This window comes from Podarcis erhardii, assembly GCF_964252035.2.
Source record: "Podarcis erhardii genome assembly, chromosome: 3".
Classification (NCBI taxonomy): Eukaryota; Metazoa; Chordata; class Lepidosauria; order Squamata; family Lacertidae; genus Podarcis; species Podarcis erhardii.
Window position 1 is genome coordinate 42586989 of NC_138507.1, and position 17865 is coordinate 42604853.

The following is a 17865-nucleotide window of genomic DNA, read 5'->3' on the forward strand; positions in this document are numbered from 1 at the left end:
TCCTGCTTACTGGATACATTGAATTGCTCCCTCTAGAGGGTTGAAAGGTAACAGTTGCAATACAGACTGTAAAAAACAAGTCACTGGATTTTTCCATTCAAAAGCTGCTCCTGTGGGAACGACCTTGGGACATGAGCGGCTCAGCAGAAGAGATAGCAACAAGGTCTAAAGCTAAAGCCGCACAAAAGAAAAGGGGTTCAACATCAGGCATAACAGGAGCAGCTGGGCAGGAAAAAGGGATAGATATATTCATGGATTCAGTGACTCAGGCATTACTTAAAATAAATGAATCCTTAGAAAACTTGACAAAGCAGAGCACGGAAAATACCAAACAGCTGGCAGAACTTACAACAAAATTAGATTTGAACACCAAAAGCATTACATCCAACACAGAAACTATAGACAAATTGATTCAAGAAAATGCTACAATTCGAAAAATTGCTGAAGAAGCTAAATCCACTGCAGATACTACACAGGAAAAATTAGCACCAGTCTGTAAGAAGTTGGACGAGCATGAGGCCGCCTTGTCTTTGTGGGAGATGCAGAGGAAGGAGAGGAACCTAAGGCTAAGACTGGTCCCTGAAAGTGAAGGGGACAACCTAGTGGACTTTCTCACAAAAGAATTTTCAGAATTTTGGCAGGTAAACACAGAGGAAGAAGAATTTAAGATAACAGCTGCCTTCAGACTGGGTAGAAGGCAAAATAGAAAGATTCCAAGGGATTGTCTGATAACTTTGAGATCTAAAGAGGAAAGAGATAAAATATTAAATCTACATTACCAGAAAACTCTTGAGATTGAAGACGCTTTTGTGCAAATTTACAAGGACATCCCAAAATACATTCTGGAGGCAAGAACTCATTATAAGAACCTGGTTCACCTGCTGAAAAGGAACAACATACCTTTCAGGTGGGAATTTCCACAAGGTTTGTCCTTTAGTTACAAAGGAAAGAAAGTTAAAATAAGAACAGTACAAGATAAAGAGCAATTCCTGGATAGAAACGAGGAGGACCTGCAGAAAGGAGTGGTAGAATTGCCCTCTGAAACAGACCTTGGAAACCTGACATTTGGACTTAAATCACCAACGGAAGAAGAACAGCTGCTGGGAGCAGCAGGAGGCAACTAATTAAATAACAATGTCTCTGCGATTTATAAGTTGGAACTGTAATGGACTGAACCTTCCCAGAAAAAGGCGTGAGGTTTTTCACATTTTGAAAAAAGAACAGTTGGACTTGATTTGTTTACAAGAGACCCACGTGACAAGGGCTCACAGAAAATTGCTTATAAATAAAAGATTAGGACAGGAATTTATTTCATCGGACAAAGTCAAGAAAAGAGGTGTGGTGATCTATGCAAAGGAGAAATTGGCCCCAAAATTGATTTTTAAAGATGAACAAGGAAGATTTTTGGCAATTGAGATACAAATTCAAGGAGAAAAATTTTTGACAGTTGGTATTTATGCACCAAATGAAGGGAAGGCAGAATTCTTCAAGAAGTTGCACAAGACATTAATGGACTATCTGGACTACAATGTAATTTTATTAGGAGATATGAACGGCGTGGTTTCCACCAATATGGACAAAGCACAAAGACAGGTGGTCTCCAAGGATGGGAGATTACCTAAGACTTTTTTTGAAATGATCGAAAATATGGACCTGATCGATATTTGGAGAACAAGAAACCCTCTTGAGAGAGAGGGAGCGTTTTTCTCTGAGGCACAAATGACATGGACAAGAATAGACCAAATATGGATTACTAGTGGAATGGCTCCAAAGATAAAAAATGTGGAAATCTGCCCAAAGACATGCTCTGACCATAATGCTGTAAAGATGGAAATGAAATTAACAACAGCTGGTTCCTTCAGATGGAGAATGAATGACACCCTATTTAGAGATGATGAGATTTACAAAAAGGCCCAAAAAACTTTGAAGGACTATTTTGAGATAAATCTGAGGACAGACGTTGAAAAAAGAGTGATTTGGGACGCAAGTAAGGCCATGATGCGAGGTTTCCTAATACAACAGAATTCTTTAAAAAGGAAGAAACAAAATGAGAAGAAAGATAAGATCCTGGAAAAAATAAAAGAAGGAGAAAAGAAATTGAGATCGAAACCAAAGTCTCATGAGATTTTGAGAGAAATTAAGTTTTATCAGATGCAGTATATGGAATTGATGAATCAAGAGATAGAATGGAAAATCAAGCAAATGAGACAAAGGACATTTGAATCAGCAGATAAATGTGGGAAACTTCTTGCATGGCAACTGAAGAAGAGACAAAAATTGAATACAGTCACAAGTTTGGAGGTGGAAGGAAAGAACATTTCTAAACCAAATGAGATTAGCAACTGCTTTCAGAGTTATTTCAGAAGACTATATGCACAAGGGCCGGAGAACGAAGGAGATATAGAAGATTTTCTTAAGAAATATGGATTACAAAAAATTTCGCAACAAAGTATGTTGGTTTTGAATGAGAAAATAACAGATCAAGAAATAGAGGGTGCCATTCAAAATATGCAATTAGGTAAATCTCCAGGACCAGATGGATTAGCCTCCAGATACTACAAAGCCTTGAAGGAATGGTTAATACAACCGTTGAAGGAGGTCTGCAATGAAATACTAGAGGGGAAAAAGGCACCTGAATCGTGGAAAGAAGCTTTTATTACACTTATAGCAAAGACTGAAACTGAAAAAAATCAGATCAAGAACTACCGCCCTATATCATTACTTAATGTGGATTACAAAATATTTGCTGACATTTTAGCAAAAAGATTGAAGAGGGTGTTGGTGGAGGAGATTCATAAGGACCAGGCAGGCTTTCTCCCAGGAATTCCTTCCAGTAGCACCTTAAAGACCAACTAAGTCAGTTCTTGGTATGAGCTTTCGTGTGCATGCACACTTCTTCAGATACACTGAAACAGTGAACTTCGGCACCCCTGATGCCGCTCCGGAGCCTTTAAAAAGGCTCTTTTACAGTAAAGGGGGGCACAAATGGTGCCCACCGAGTCTCCTTGTTCACAGGCTTCCGCGCCTGTGATTTTAGGGGTCCCCGCTTCGCCGTAGCGGTCAGACCCAAACTCGTGAAGCAGTCCTCCTCCGGAGATCGAAGGGAGGACCGCCATTAAGCGCTGGCGCCGACCGGAGAGCCATCTTCAAATATCTAAAGGGCTGCCACATGGAGCAAGCTTATTTTCTCATGCTCCGGAGGGTAGGAATCGAACCCAATGGCTTCAAGTCACAAGAAAGGAGATTCCAGCTAAACATAAGGGAAAGCTTTCTGATGGTAAGAGCTGCTCAACAGTGGAGAATAGACTCCCTCAGAAGGTGGTAGACTCTCTTTCACTAGAGATTTTTAAGCAGAGGTTGGATAGCCATCTGTCTTGGATGGTTTAGTTGATATTCCTGCGTTGCAGGGTGTTTGGTGACTCTTCGGATCCCTTCCAGCTCTACAATTCTATGAATCAGATACGCCCCCCCCCCCCAATGCAGTAGGCTGCCATGGAAGAGGAAAATGGCTTTTTACAGCAGTCTGAACTGATTACTTGCAAAGGACTAAGGAAACTGGCACAGGACAAGTAAATACCTGGATCGATCTAGAAATATATTATTAAATAGCTCATCCTGCCCCCCCCACCCCTTTGAATATGTCTTATTAAACTACGAGTTTTTATTTTAAGCATTCATTCATCATAGTTAGAATGGGAAGGACTGTAGGTCAGGAATGCATTCTTTCTTTTGACCCGGGGTGGTGGTGGGCAGACATGGGGAAAAGATGCAGTTACCAGACCTGTGATGAAACATGCTGTGCTAGACTTTCTAATCCTTCTCTGGTTCACTTACAACAAATTAGGTTCAGAGTCAGCCAAAGATTGCGGCATTTTATCAGAATGAAATTTAAACTACACTCATAGCTGGAGCTGAAAAGGCAGGATTCCAGGGCTGACTTTAAATTGCATTGGCTGTTTGAATGTGGTCTGTTTCCCACTGTTTTCTTTGCGAGGTCAGATGGGGCCCCAGCGAACCAAGGCACAGTCTAGCCCCATATGTGGGACAGGTTTTTGTTTTAAAGGTGACACAATTGCTCTAGCAACAAGGGATGCTTATGATAGCACAGCAACACAGGTAAATTAATTTAATCTCTTGCCTCAAGTCTTACAGCTTGCTCACTCTGATTTGGAAGTACTGCTCCCTGTGACAGGGGGATGATAAGTTCTGTGGTTTTATTCAGTCATATAAATCCCTGCTTAACTAAAGCTCTCGGCTTTGCTGATTTCCTGCAGATTTGTGATCAGAACTGAGATTGTTCCACCATGGCTATGTATATCTTTTTTAAACAGGTAGGCTTTTCCTTATGCTCTGTATAGAATTAAAACAATTCAAAAGCAGAATATAGAAGATTAATCCTATGGCTTTTTCAAAAGCTTAGCAGAAGTACCAGAGATGCTATGTTGATCTACTCGTGTAAAAACACGCTGATTCCCGTACCATTCGCAGGCCGGATTTAGAAGGCGATTGGGCCGGATCCAGCTTCCAGGCCTTAGTTTGCTTACCCATGGTTTAAAGTGATGTCATAGTGCTTTAAATGTATGGTGTGGATGCGGCCTGTGACCACCAGTAAGTTCATGCAGACTCCATGTCTTTTCATACAACCACCACTGCCACTCCAAAATGTCCCCTCAACACCACAGTATAAAAAAGGGTGCAGAAGTTCAGGGAAGGACTTCAGCTCAGCCTTCTTCCACATTGCCATAGATAAGCCAAAAGGGGCATATCATTTCCCCTCTCATACGCATGGGCATGGGCAACCTTTGGAACTCTAGATATAGCTAGTATTGAAGATTAAAACAAAAAAAAAAAAACCTCACGCACATCTGGAGGTTACCAGGCTAAGGAAGGTTGTGCTAAAGCCTGGAGCTGTGTTGCTTCATAATAATGTTTAATATCTGAAATGTCAAGCCACCCTTTTCCTGTGACAAATTTGTGTCTGGTGGTTAACTCTCTGCTTTTTCTCACCAGAGCGAAAATATTCTTTTGGTTTCTGCCACTTACCCAATAACTGTTTCCTACAATAATGCAACGGTTTTCACTGCTTTATGCTTATGGCTAGGAAGGATTCTGAGAACTTTCTTCTCTTTTTTAGGAATAAAAAGATCCTGTAAGCAGGGATAGGGAACTTCGGGATGCTTCCATGCAGCTAGAATGTAGTCTACTGTGCAAGGTAGGATTTACATCCATTGCTCTGCCCATTTTTGCCTCTGACTCCACCCCTGTCAGAATGTGGCCTCTGGAAGGCTGCTCATGAGGGAATGTGGTCCTCAGGCAGAAAACAGTTCCACACCCCTGTTGAATGTAGTACATTACACAGCAAGGGCGGAGAAGCTGTGGGTTCCCATTGTTCTTAGATTCAAACTTCCACCAGCCCCAATCAGCATAGCCAATGGTCAGGGATGAAGAACCTGGTTGGGGAAGACTACCTTCATGGAACAGATTAAAGAAGGAAACAAACCAGCCAGGCATGTTTACAAGCAAGTAGATGCTGAAATGTTTCTTAAATATCTCCCACGGACGAGCTGGTGCATTAGGGAAACAGAGGGATATTATTGATCCTATTGCTTTAGCTCTTTTGAAATGGGAATCGTGTTTTTTTTTAAAAAGAGCCTCTGAACCATCTCAGCAGGATTCATTTTGCATGGATCCAGTGGGGTAATAATTGATGGAACTGGGGAACAAGTCCAACCACTTAGGCGGAAGGATATCTTGGGCTACCTACCTAAAAGATACTGGCTTGCGCTCAGAATTAAGGAGGCAAGAGAGGATGCAAAGGAGAATACAAAGGAGTAAAGATGGCTGGGGGGGGGCTCAGGATGTTACAGGGAAATGTTTTATGAAATAGTAACATGCCTTTATAAAATGCCTGATACACATTTTGTGGTGATACAGGAGCACGTCTTGAGGGTCTGTCCCAATCACTGTGTGTTCATTGTCTCCCTCTATGTGTGGGTGGGATGTGGCCTCATGGGCGCTGGTGCAGCTTCCAGGAACGCTGATGATGTGTCTGTCCTTATATCATACCTGTCTTTTCTGATTGTGTTTTTCCCTTCCTAGGTTGAATGCTGTCAAGCAAAGTGGCCGTGTGTACTCCCAACACTGTAATGTGAGTATTCAACTGCGCTCTCTCTCTCGCTCTCTCTCTCTCTCCTGTGTGTGTGTCTGTGTGTAGTCAACAAAATGAAGCAAATAACCAGCCTAAGTTTTTAAATGGTTAATGGATATTTTTAATCAATGTATTAGTACTGTTAATAAATTTCTATGGTATCCACGATGGGAATGCTGAATTTAATCATAATGAACCATGTGCTTTTAAACAAGTACTCCTCTCCCTGCACTATAGAGGGGAGTTGGCACCCCTTAGAGGGCTGAATTTGGCCCTGTGGCCTCTAGCTGCTATACCTCACCAATACAAGCCACTTAAATATCTCTCTTGTTCCTACCAAGAAGGTGTTGTTTGTCTTGTCATAAAATGAATTGCTATGAATTCCTAGCAAACTTCTTCAAATGGCAGCTATAACTGATTAAGCTGTCAGTTTCAGAAAGTAGAGTAACGAGGATTATTTGTATATATTTTCTCCATCATTTGACACAAGTAAACTTGGAAGTGTGCTCCTTAATCTTGTAAATGATGTGAACGAGAACGCTACTGACTGTCATTAGGGAACGCTTGACAGAATCCCCTGCTACTTAATGCCCAGCTACTACTGTTGAAATGGCAGATTACTTATGGTGCATTTAGGACATCGGTTTGGTGCCAACAGGAGGCCTGAATTTATGGAGAGCTTGTAGAGAAAATGGCAAGATCAGTCATGTATACAGCTGCTTATGCAAAGCTCTGCAGTTCATCATTTCAATGCAATGCACTCACAAGTTAAACATTTTATGGCCTTTTATTTTCATACTTGTTTTTTTTGCAGAGGGGGAGATATTTCATGGGGGAGGTTTTTTTGTAAGTGCACAGTAGAGTTAACTGTTTGATCTCTCTGTGGTTGCTTTGGTCTCTAACTGATTTTTTTTCTAAGGAAGAACATTGCTCCTTTACCCCACCATGCCTTGCTGCAATCTGCTGGTATACACACACACACACACACACACACACACACACACACACACAGCACCTATCACCCGTAGATGTGGAATCCTATACTTGAAGTCCGGCCAGCTGAGACTATATGATTTGGGGAGCATGTTTTCACCACTGACCCAAGTCTCCCTCTTCATCTCCTCAACAAAGTGGAGTTGGGGAAAAAAATGTGTATTATGATGCAAACACATGGATTTACATTTTTTAACACTTGCTCTTTCTTTGCATTATTCTATTGGCTAGGAAACACAAACACAACAACATCACATCAGATTCCCCCTGCCCAGCTACACACTCAAAGAGTTGTGGAGAGATGGGAAGCTGTGCTCATTTCATCCTCACTTTGTAATTTAATTGGCTGTGAAAAGGCAAAAGAATGCCATCTGATAGACACATACACACAAAATGTCAAACTATTTCATTAGCAGGTGACATTGTTTCATGCTGGAAAAGAGAGCTTTCATTTATAATAACAGGCAAGGTCACTGGTGCACCCATGAATCCCTAGAGCACAGAGTTGGGGTCTTATTAAACACTTTAGTAATTGCAATCATGTTTTGTAATTACATGCAAACAGTTTGTTCAAGGGCATAAATATTTGCATGCAATGTGACTAGTCGGAGGTGATTTGTTCTAGGCAGAGCCACCGTAGCTACAAAACTTAACTACTTCTTAAGAACTGCATGAGCCACACTATTTTTAGATATCTGCTGCCGCCTTAGCTATAGATCGGAACTGAAAACACATTTGAAGGCAAAGACAGTATTTCAAAGGGAAAAGCAATTAGCTTTAGTCAGATGCCAGACAACTGCTGTAAAATTTATCAACAATTGATTATGAAGACCATACATGGCCCGCCCTATTGTTGGGTAGAGTGAGATGACTGCCTCAAGCGGCAGATACGGGTGGGAGTTGCAACAAGGCATTGCAGAACAGAGTTGTTTGTACTGCATAGTGTGTCCTCAACCCCCTAAGTTGGCCTGCCACCCTCCAGTGTGGTGTAGGGATACTGTTTCATTGCCAGTCTTGAAGTAATGTTCATCTGCCAGTCTGCTTGGCTTCTGTACATGGAATACTGGCGGGGGCACAGACCTCCCTGTCATCATATCAGGGACAAGGGAAGGTTAGCAGAGCATTGCTGCATATGTCCAGACCATGCATGGCATCCAATAAATAGACCCATTATAATTAATGAAACTAAGTTAATCATGTCAATTAACTTGAATGGGTCTACTTTGAGTATGACTGACATTGGATCCAACCTCATGGATACAAATTTTTTAACTTAGCTGACAAGGGCAGTTAAAAACTGCTGAGTCTGTAGTTCAGCAGAGGCATCTCAGTCTCTACACAATTTGGGAGCGCGCACACACACACACACACACACACACACACCACAAACAGACACTCATGCCATCTCTCTCATTTTTTTTTAAACACCCATATTTCATTTCCTTGAACCTCCCATTTTAATTTGTGCACTATGCCCCTTATTCTCAGATTATACACCGTTTGGATCATTCTTTTTAAAAATCGTGTTCTATAAAGGTTCTAAATAAAAGGAAAAACTGACTTCCCATGAACCTTGAACCCAGTCTCTAGGTAACAAATTTGAGTCAACTGAAAATTAGCACATTAACAGCAAGAGTAAAAACAACAACAGCAAAAAATATTTTTCAGAACTAAGCTATGCAATTGGAGCCCAATTTTATCTGTATTTACTTAAAAGTAAACTGTCCCGAGTTCCATGAAAGTAACACTAACACGGGCACTTGGACTATATCCAGACTTGGTCACACTTATAGAACAATCCTAACTATAGAAAGCCGGTGTACGCTAGGGTGGCATAAATCACCCCATTTGAAACTCTGTCCAGGAGAAATTTGACTTGCACCTTGCTATGGCTGATGCAAATAAATATTCTTCTGTTTCTGACTTGCACCATTCTTTTTGTGGGTTACATTCCACAGGGTTGTTAGGTCCCATGACCAGACAGAAACGGGCCTGGAAGAGGTATAAGTTTTTCACGGTCCCATCCTCACCCCTTCCTGCCCCCGCCCTCAGAACACCCTTTTTGGGGAACTTAAATTACACTGTCTTAGGGTCCACCAGCTGAGCCAGGTTGATAGACTTATGCCAGCACATGTCTATCTCAGTCAAGTGAGGGACTTACATTGGCATAGCCCTGGCTGAGCAGAGAAAGTTCAAGTTCAGGTGACAATTATTTCCCGTCACTTAAAATTTAGCACAACATGGCAGCATATTGGTAAAAAAGCCACAGTTCCATAACACAACTGGTAAAAGAAATGTTCGACGCTGGCATTTCCAGAACCACTAACTTTATAACCAGCAAAACTAACACAACAAGCCCCATGTCTGAATGCAGCCAGTGTAATTATTTCTACAGCTTGGTTGTAGGGTTTGAATCTTTTGTCTTGGAATTATTTTGTGGACTAAATTGGCAGACAGACATTGACTTTAGCAATTGGTACCATGTAAGTATATCAGCTACTGACCTGTATCTAATCTGGAAAGCAATTCATCCTTCATCCGCAGCACTTAGGGGGACACCACTGTCATTTGAAGAATGCTGTATGGCAACCAGCAGCTCTTGACATGACTATGAACCTGCTGCTAATTATTCCTAGTTAATACAAAATATTGTTCCCTTGTGTCCGTCTGCAACAGCACATGTTAAATGACCTATTCAGCAGCTGCCATTTCAAAGAGATGGCTCTTTTCTCTTCTCAGTGAGATAAGCCTGCCTGTTTGTTTCCAGTTAAAGGCTCAGGGAACTGCTCAACTGATTCACACCCGCCATGTGTCAGTCAAAAGCCCATGGCATTTAGGCAAGGCTTATCCAGTTTAATTTAGCAACAGCTGCCCATCATATGTTGTATTCAAATTCTAACAGCTCGCAGTTACCTTTTAGCACTCAGTCGTGCAGTCATTCTGTGGCACCAATGATGAAGATTACAATGATGAAGAGGCCATATTTATTATGCTATCATGCCAGGAGCTGCTGGGGCTCAAACGTGGAAGCTTCAGGCCTGTGTGCAGCTGCCCTCTTTTGATAAGCCACTGAACAACAGGTTGCAGAATCCACCCAGGGAGCTATGTATCCTTAGGCCCTGGGCTGATCCTGCCCATCTGCACTGTCCATTGGACTCTTCTGCAGCAACAAGGCCTTTCTGAGCTCTGATATGGATATGCATCCTTCAGTTGCTCTTTGGTCCTGATTTTGGTGTCTGTTTTCTTGATCCTGTCTCCAGTTCATCTCAAACTGCTGTGCATGTCCCAATCCTGGCAGATCATGCTTTCAAAATCACTAGGTGGCCATTTGCTGCCAATCATGAGGCAAACAGCAACCTTGAGAGGAGATTATTTTCATTGGGAAAATGGAGCAGGGGGAAAGGTTAAATTGCTGTTCCCCCAGTGCCATGGTCCCGATCCTGTTTTTCCCCACCATCAGCTTCAGTGGTTAGAATAGACCATTTCCCTACCCAGTCAGATGCCAACCACCCCTTAGAAGGTTTGAAGAACGCCTCTCTTGACCTTGACTTGCTGCGTTTGGTAACTGGGGAGAAGGTCGAAGATGGAGAGGTTGGCTGCTGTGCCCAGCGGTCTGTGTAATCAAAGCAAAATAATCAGCCCAAGTGAACAAATTGATGTGACAGTTTTTTTATTGTAGTTTTCTTTACCAGCTTAGTTCATGCAGAGTATAATTATGAGGGAGAGAGAGGCAATCACAGTTCCCTGTCCACTCAGAAAATAGAAATAAAGGACAATATGTTTAATTTGTGGGTTAAGATGTGCAGCATTCTGTGCAATGCACTAGGGGCTACAAAGTTCTCTCCTTCCCCCACTGTACACCTAAGAATGTAATGCAAGAGACTGCCACAAATCTATTTGTGCAAATACATGTATTCTATTGCTCCCCATATTGAGTATACTGTCCGTGGGAAACCATGTTTTGGATTGCGCGGAATAGTCCTTGGAGACTGAAATTGAAAATTAAGCTTATGCAGTGCAGTGGCATGATCTGAATTCACAACGTCCCTTCCGTAGAGCACCACATAAAATAAATTTATGTAAAATAACATTTCCAATTATCTGAACTGTTCACTTTCCAAATGTATGAGGTGCACCCCACGTCATTGCAAAATAAGCAAAGGGTGAAATGTAATTGCATACAAAATCAAAGCAATTGACACCAAGCAATAGTTCTGCTTTAAAGGGAAATGGGAGAGATGATTTTTTTACATAGCTCTGGCAATGTCCTGAGAATGCTAATTGGTCACGAGAACTGTAGATCTTTTATGCCTGGCTTTGCATGATCCAGTGCCCAGGTAAAGAAGAGGGGAGGAACAAAGCAGATCTAAGAGGCGGCTGCTGAAACATGATGCTTAAGGGTGTGAGAGGGCAAGTCCTAAGTCATGAAATGGACTCATTTCAAGGGCCGGTAGCCCCTCTTCTTCTGATCCTGATGATTTGATCTTGCCCCCTTCAATCATATCTCAGACTAATCCACCATTTTGCCTAGCAGTGCATGCAACAATATTAGACTCTGATAGTCCAAGTTCATCTGAGGCTAGTTTATGACCTCTGAAGGTCTGAGGTGACAGTTTGTCCGCTAAAGGGACTAACATGCATTAGGAATGATATCATAAGGAAACAACTGCCCAATCTAAATAATTATGCTTAAGTACTCATCTATTCAGAGAAAGCAAATCCATTTTTTCCTGCAACTGTATTTAACTATCCAATGAATTATCAGCCCCTTGAAATGCTTGCTGTTTGTTCAAGGTACATTCCTTTTTAAAAAATTAATAATCTATCAATCTTTCACTTCAGTCAGGCAGTAGATGACTGTTTACAGCAATCATAGATTTGATGCAAAATGTCTGGAGCCGTCAGAGTTCTGAAAACTCAGAACATATGCATATATAACATATGCATGGCTTTGTGAAGGTTTTCAATTGCTCTCTGTCTTGTTTCACCCCCCTCCCAGTTGGAAATTCTTAAGAAAATATCTTAATATTTCTTAATAAAAAGACAACCAATTGCATCCAGCATGCAACTAGCAAATGTATGTGGGGGTGAGTAGTAATCATTTGAACTCTTGCCATGTATACGTTTGATATTTGTGTGCAATATCTGAATATATTTTGCATTTCCAATGGCTATGACGAAAGAGTCAAAGGGTGGGGTAGGGAGGGCAAAGAGGAAGAAGATTAAACCACCTATTTCATGTTGTAGCTTGTTGTACTTTTCCTGCAGATTCTGTGTGTTGCCTGTCTGTGGAATGCTTGCTGCAAAGAGGCTCGCTGGTTCCAAATTGGATATGATTTCAGTGCCAGCAAAAGACTTTTATATTTAGCTAGGTATGTAATCTAAGTTGAACTAGCTTTTGGTTTTATCCATTCTGATTAATTGCATGTTTTAATTGCTGCTTCGGCTGTTTTATTTTCGCAATATTTTATGTGTTTACTGAGAATCCTTACTGAAGGGTGGCATAGAAACATTTGTAAACAAACAAACAAATGCATGTGTTCCTCAGGACTGACCTATGACAAAGGACAAGATGGCACCCTGCCATGGCATATACAGAAGCCAACTTCAACGGACAGCATCCTTCGCTGTAACTAAGGACAACGGGGTAGTTTACCGGGTGAATGGGATGCTGCATGGCACAGACAGCTCTGTCCTCCAGCATCTCACTGCTATTCTTCAAATATTTAACTTTGCTGCCTGCCTCCACCAGCATCCAGTGCCTGAGATGGCTGCTTCACTCTGCCCAATGGTAGGGCTGGACTTGGTGATCCTCCAGGCTGGATCCAAAGTACAATGTGATTAGTTCTATGTGCCTAAGGAACTTGTCTTTCTCAAGCAGTAATGCCGAGTGCCTCTTGGCAAACATCTTTAGAAAATGAGTCTGTGATTTGGCATTTGAGGGGAGAGGTAGCAAATTATAGAGGCAGACCTAGGTTCTTCAGCGGCGTGCATGAAGGAGCTCTTTGGATTTCAGGGTCCCTATCTTATGGCATGATTGTGCCCCCCACAGTGTCTCAGTCTTGATAGTGTGGTAGACACACACACACACACACACAGAGAGAGAGAGAGAGAGAGAGAGAGAGAGAGAGAGATATTCTGTGCTGAATTCACACACACACATGCACAAACTTCTACCATGAACTAGGGAATAGATGTCAGCCCTGTGCTCAGTATTCCCTGAAGAGCAACTTTTTTCATTTTGTGAGGTCAACAGCTGCTTCAGAGTGATAACAGGCACCATAATGAATGCAATGTATTCATGCCAAGACTTCTGGGACAGCATGACAATCCACCATGTCTGTTCGAAGTTTGCTTAAGAGAACAGGCTGACTGTGCTTACTTGACTAGGAACTAAGAATAAAAGCAACACAGCAAGGTATAGAACCATATCTGGAAACAGTTATCTCTCTATAGTACCCATACTGCAGGAAATAATTTCAGACATGTTACCTGTATAAGCTGCTAAATTTGTGTGTGTGTGTGTTAGCATCTTTCTTTACAGTTACTCAAATAATTTAAAGATCACCGGTTGCCTACAAAACCAAATAAATAATACCATATACTATACAGTGGTACCTTGGGTTACAAACTTAATTTGTTCCGGAGGTCCATTCTTAACCTGAAACTGTTCTTAACCTGAGGTACCACTTTAGCTAATGGGGCCTCCCACTGCCGCTGCGCCGCCGGCGCACAATTTCTGTTCTCATCCTGGGGCAAAGTTCTTAACCCGAGATACTACTTCCAGGTTAGCGGAGTTTGTAACCCGAAGTGTTTGTAACCCGAGGTGTTTGTAACCCAGTTTACAACCACTGTATGCTTATAAGATTAAAATGTAGAGCACATAGAAAGCATGAAGCCCTCAAGCTCAGAAATGTTCCCTACCTCCTACTTAAAATATTCCACTAGAGGTGATGATTAAAACAATGAGAATAAGGGATCCAGTGATTTCTCTAATCTGACCTTCTTTCTTAGCACATGATTACATTCCTTGAAAACCTCAAAATACAACTAATACTGGGCATAACCTTTGGGTTTCATGTATGGGAGGAACTGTCAGCTCACAAGACAAATGTACTAGTTGTACTCCACACTTTTGCCTGTTTGGAATTTTTCTTTTATAATGTTTCTTGCTGAAGTGGATTGAAGGATGCAGTACATAGAAATATCTGGGAATTTGAACAGCGAAAGCATTAGGGAGATGTTTGGATAATGATCCCCACCCTCCACAAAAAACCTGAATGAATATAGTGTGGCTATTCCCCAGTAAATGCCTAGTGTGGAAGAATATTTCAAGTCCCGTTTCATGATAGAAAACAACAACAAACAACACAAAACTACTCTTGAGATCCTTTGTAAACAGAAGCCATCTGCTGAATTTTGTTCATCCCAATATGTTTTTGCACATTACTCAGGCGATGTTTTTGTCTCCCCAATTTGCTCTAAAGAAGCAGCATCTTTAACTGAACATCTATAAAGTTTGTGTGCAACTCTCTTGACTCCTGGGAGTTGAGTGTGTTGCCATTGGGATGATTTGTTTTAACATGCAGCATTGATAAGACTTAGAATGACAGGAAAATGACTCTGTGTGCTTGTCCAGGTAAAGATTTATGAAGAATAAAGTGCCACAGTAATGAAATGGTGACAGGTTAGCATTAGCAGTTGACACTGGTGGGCTGAAGAATGGAGAAACAATTGAACTGGAAGTGAAAAACAAAATAGCAATGCTTTAGTGTTGTCACCTTTACAAATGTGTTTAATGAAAAGTAAAGAAAAAAGGGCTGACACATTATGCTTTGCTGGACCACAATGGCTCACTGGGAGCTGTCCCTGGTCCTGAAAAGCCACACAAGTTTATTTGGTTCTGTAGTTCTATACCGCCTTTCACCAAAAATGGCCACAGGATAGTTTACAGAATTTTCTGTGGATTGTTTTTATTTACAGGGAACCAGGCAGAGGGCCTTCTCGGTAGTGGCGCCCTCCCTGTGGAATGCCCTCCCACCAGATGTCAAAGAGAACAACAACTACCAGACTTTTAGAAGACATCTGAAGGCAGCCCTGTTTAGGGATGCTTTTAATGTTTGATGTATCATAGTATTTTAATATTCTTTTGGAAGCTGCCCAGAGTGGCTGGGGAGGCCCAGCCAGATGGGCGGGGTATAAATAATAAATTATTATTATTATTATTATTATTACATGGCTTACAAATAAGATATTTAAGCAGTATATATAAAGGTCTTAAATAAATAAATATGGCTATATAAAACATGATACATCCTAAGCAGGAACATAATTTTTTTTTCTCATACAATGTATAACATAATTAGAAGGTATATAGAATCATAAAACTGTAGAGTTGGAAGGGAGAGTCTCATCCAGGTAGGATGATACAGGAGAAGAAGGCATTATTTCAGAAATGTTGTTTCTATGTCTGGCTCTCTCAGACTAGGGAACTCCTGTACTACTTTAGAAGCACTGGTGTTTAGGAGCACTAATGTCAGAAAGCTAAGCATGCTGCTGCTATCTATATAAATTCTTAAAAATCAAACCACCGTTACTTAAGCAAAACTAGTCTTCTCCCTAAAATGATACACATTTTCATAGACTCTTATGTGACTCTCAGAAAGTTGGCCCATATGTTCAAAATGTAATGTGAAAAGCGACTCTAGCAATATTTTGCTATGCCATTTTAAGTACATGTATATCTACGACAAAAATTCCTTAAGGCAAATATTAATGAAGTATTCAGGTATCATGCTGACTTGTGAGGCACAGAAACGGTTAATGCTGGACACTCTCCATTTTAAAACAAGTTCCTTCCTTCACAATACAGAAAAGATACACTTTGATAATAATTTTCTGTTTAATGATAAATGATTATGAGTTTTGGTCAGGAGAAGGAAGAGCCAGCGCTAAGTAAATGAGCTACCTCTCTCTGAAGGGCTGATAGGTTATAAACCATATCTAGCGGCTTGAGGGAGGTATAAATTGAAAACATTACAAGATTTGATTAGAAATCCTGAAGGCTCCAGCAATGACATAGCTTATTTGGAGAACTTTTCCTTCAAAGAGCGAGTGCAGAATGCTATATAAGCCATGGCTGAATTTAAAATGTGATCTATAAACTATGAAGAACACGAACCGCAACCAGGGCGGATCTACTATAAAACTAATGAAGCTTCAGCTTCAGGGCTTAAGTGACTTTGTAAAAACATTTCTCTAATTTTCACCCCCCACAATAGAATGACAGAATAGTTGGAAGGGACCACAAGGATCATCTAGTCTGACTATTTATCCCCGTGTGGGATTTGAACCCATGACCCTAAGATTAAGAGTCTCATGCTCTGAGCCAGTGTGGTGTAGTGGTCATCAACTGAGCCAGTGTGGTATAGTGGTTAAGAGCGGTAGACTCGTAATCTGGTGAACCGGGTTCGCATCTCTGCTCCTCCACATGCAGCTGCTGGGTGACCTTGGGCTAGTCACACTTCTTTGAAGTCTCTCAGCCCCACTCACCTCACAGAGTGTTTGTTGTGGGGGAGGAAGGGAAAGGAGAATGTTAGCCGCTTTGAGACTCCTTAGGGTTGTGATAAAGCGGGATATCAAATCCAAACTCCTCCTCCTTGTCATCATCGTCCTCCTCCTCCTCCTCTTCTTCTTCTATAACTCGAAAACTATAAAGCATAGGAAATTGTTGTTCACACCAGCGACTTTGACATGTGAGATAATCCAGTACAATAATTTTAATCAAAATCAGAGGAAGCAGCTATTTTTTAAAAAATGTGGTGCTCTGTTGTGGAACAAACCCACTCAATAAGATAACGGTCATTACCCAGACCTCATTGCTGGTTGCGAAGGGGCCTCCACAACAATTCAAGTTTCAGGGCACCCAAAATGTAGATCTGCCACTGACCACAACTCTGTCAAACATAATTCATTTTCCTGGACCTAGTTTGAATATCTGTAAATGGGAGCATAAGCTGTTCTCAGCACAACTTTAGACAGCTGTGAAAAGTTCTGAAGCTGTCTTACATAATTCTCTACAGTAGAACAGCATGCTTCTGAACATACAAATCGCACAAAGGTTTTTCTCATGTTGTGAGCCAACTAACACTTGTGCTTTTTATTTCCACTTCACATGATTGGCTACTGCACCAGGTGATGATACAACAGCATTGGTGGAAAGCATATTTATATTTTCATCAGACATTGGCTGCAGTCTGACATAATTATATATAACCATTTAGCATTATGAGGATGTGCTGCAGCAAGCCTCAGGCTAGCTTTGTCTTCCTCCCCTCTTCAAACACAGAGGAGATTTAAAGGGTCTAGATATAGTTTGTTACAAACTGCAGCTTCCCATTTCCTCTGGATATGGGAAATTGTAGTTTTACAAGCCCCAGTTAATTCACAGTGCAGGACAGCATACCAGGATGGTTTCACCTTTCAAATACATTTAAATAAGACCCAGTGAAATCAACATAAGCACTTAAACACACTAAATCTTTTCAAGGATTGCATTGAAGATGAAGTAAACCCACCTGTGCCTAAACAGATTATCCTCTCCCCTCTTCTTGTTGAATCCAAAGTAAATACTCAGCATGGACTGCCTGTCTTTAACATGCAAGTCTTCAATATCCAGCTGTGAACTAATCTGTCATTGAAAAAAATTAACATTCTGTGATCTC